This window comes from Chaetura pelagica, unplaced genomic scaffold (assembly GCF_000747805.2).
Source record: "Chaetura pelagica isolate M959 unplaced genomic scaffold, ChaPel_1.0 scaffold69, whole genome shotgun sequence".
In the NCBI taxonomy this organism is placed as follows: domain Eukaryota; kingdom Metazoa; phylum Chordata; class Aves; order Apodiformes; family Apodidae; genus Chaetura; species Chaetura pelagica.
In genome coordinates this window covers 10,758,708-10,761,391 of record NW_009970724.1, presented here as the reverse complement: position 1 = coordinate 10,761,391, position 2,684 = coordinate 10,758,708, and positions in this window count along the sequence as shown.

Genomic DNA, 2,684 nt, shown 5'->3' with positions numbered 1-2,684 from the left:
CGGGTGAGGCCCGAGGTGAGGCCGAGGCGCAGCCTCCCGCCCCTGCCCGACCCGCGGAGCAGCAGCGCGGGCGCAGGGCAGACTCAACTCGCCGGGCAGGCCCGGCTGGTCTCCGAAAGGGGCCGGTCCCGCATCCCGCTTTTCCCTCGCCGATCCCTCACTTAAATGCCGGGCGGGCGCTCAGCAGGCGCAGAGGCGATGGGCTCGGGGCACGGCCCAGGGGAGGCCTCACCGCAGGCAGCAGCCACCTGGGAGAAGCCCATTCCCAGGTGAGGGGTCGAGCTGCCTCTCTAGGGTGACCTACAACAATCTGGTAGCAGGAGTATATCTCAAATTTGCTGACTAAAGATATTTCCCAAATTGCTGTCTGCAGTCTCATAAGGAGCTTTCAGCAGAAAGCAGCTGGTCACCACTAACACTTCATCCATTTTTGTCTTGGTTGAGCTGCTTGAGGTGCCACGAGATTTTCGTCAGTAGCTCTGAGGTTACACACACCTCCCCTTCCTTGCAGACTCAGCCACTGGGTATTTCTGTATCCCCTTAACTATTATTCAACAGGATATTTAATTAAAAGTATCACACAATAGAGTAATATAAATTGGTTTCTTACAAGAAATGCTTGGAAGTAAGATTAGGAAAAGCCTGATTTTATGAAGCATACAATGCAATGGAGGGTTCCAAGCCTGTTTTTCTAACAGCCACCTTTGCTGTGTAAAACCTCTGGTTTTACACAGCAAAGCCGGAAAGGAAAATCCCTTTCTATAGTGATAGAAATTGCACAGAAAGTTCACTAGTAACTGTGAATCCCTTGGGCAGCTGTTAACCAGTCTACCTTAGGATAGTCTCTAGGGGGAATCTGCAATACCATGACTTCAAATGTAATTTATAGCAGAACAGACACACTGAGCTCTTCTGGCCCAATCCCACTCAAACCCAGCTGACATTGACCCAAGCATCAGAATCTGTGTGTAGGACTCAAGTTTGCGTGTTTTTTTTAATCACTTGATTAGCATTGCTAGCACCTTTTGTTACTAATATTTGACCTGAGGAGTTTATGATCTCTCCAATGTGTGTAGAATTGCCAACTACTGAACAAGCAGCATAATCTGTAATGTTTGGCTTTCTTCCAAACAACCACATAAAAAGGTTAACTCTGAATTAAAGAATTTTATTTTGTGCATTTCAGAAATATATGAATAATGACATTTTCTAAAATCAGTTTTTGTGCTGGACAAACACATAAAACTCATATTTCCATTTACCATTACAACATGCAGTGCGAGAATGATACATTATTTTCCGTCAATTCTCACGTTAATCATCGTTTAATAAATCAAGGGCTATTAACTGTACAAACAATAGTAACAGTCAAAATTATTTCAAGTGGGAGGAAATAAAAAAAGTCTCAGTAACATAGATCGAGAAATACCAACTGTAACGCGATGGATTCACAGTTCTTTTTAAGTTCTTTAGCTTATTTCTAAAACATATTCTACTGGATATAACTCTGCATTACTAGGAAGTTTTTGAGTATATAATATAAATGATACTAATGAATGAAAATACAGTTCAGGGGATAATGGCTTAGATACAGAGTTTATCTAGATGCATACCAGCACATGTAAGTATTAGATTTAACATTGCTTTCTTCCCTCTTCATTTTTAAACTGTCTGGCTTGACAAAGTGTTCAGTAGCTTTGTGATAAAAAAGACCGAGCATCAAAAAAACACAAAAACCCCAATAACCCCCTCCAACATTTATAACCTCAATTCTTACTTTTGTTGCTACTTAACAGCAAAGTCAACCAATATAATAAATAGTTTTTCCTATTTAAAACATCTGACACTAAAACTATGTTCAACTAAATCAGTGCCAAAGCAACATAATAAATGGGCATGTTTATAAGATCCGTGTCTTTGTGTACGCAGTGGTGATTTATCTTTAAAATTTTACTATTAAATTATAAAAAACTAGCAGTGACAGATATGCAGTCTCTATCAGCAGTACAGTTTGCAAAACAGTGGAAAGTCATCTATAACAATATAGGAAGGTTTTGATGAGTCACTTTTTTTTCCTCAACTGCTAAGACTGATTGCCAATGTACATAATTTGGCACCTCGCAGAAATCGTTTTCAACAGTCATAGCTCTTAAGCTGCACTTCCTATTTTCAAATATTTTCATCAAGAACAATTTATTCTGTCATATTGTTCCTGCTTTCTAAACCATAGGAGCTGTAAGACATAACTTGAAATAATAAATGAGAAATAATTATCTAGGAGAGCATTAAAAAGCTATGACACAGTAGGACACAAACCACAACATCATTATCATGAGTTTTGGAAGTCCAGTACATTATGAAAGATACTTTATATGCCTCTTGCACATTAAAAAAAATAGTGTGGCTAACATTTCAGCAGTGTTTTCAATCAAGTGATATCTCTCTTGCATTGTGCTGAGAAAACAACAAATTTCAACTCACTTACTGCAGCAGCTCAAAAGTTGAGGTACAATATAGACCTTCCCTAATGACAATTTTTAAGTACTGAACACTTCAGCAAGGGAGTTCAAATACTTACTAAACCTTTCAAATAAACAGTGTGAATATAGCCACTTCTTACAACTCATTTATCTTCAGCCTATTAACTTGCCCTTGAATGTAACTATCTGTAACATTCTTCCGAT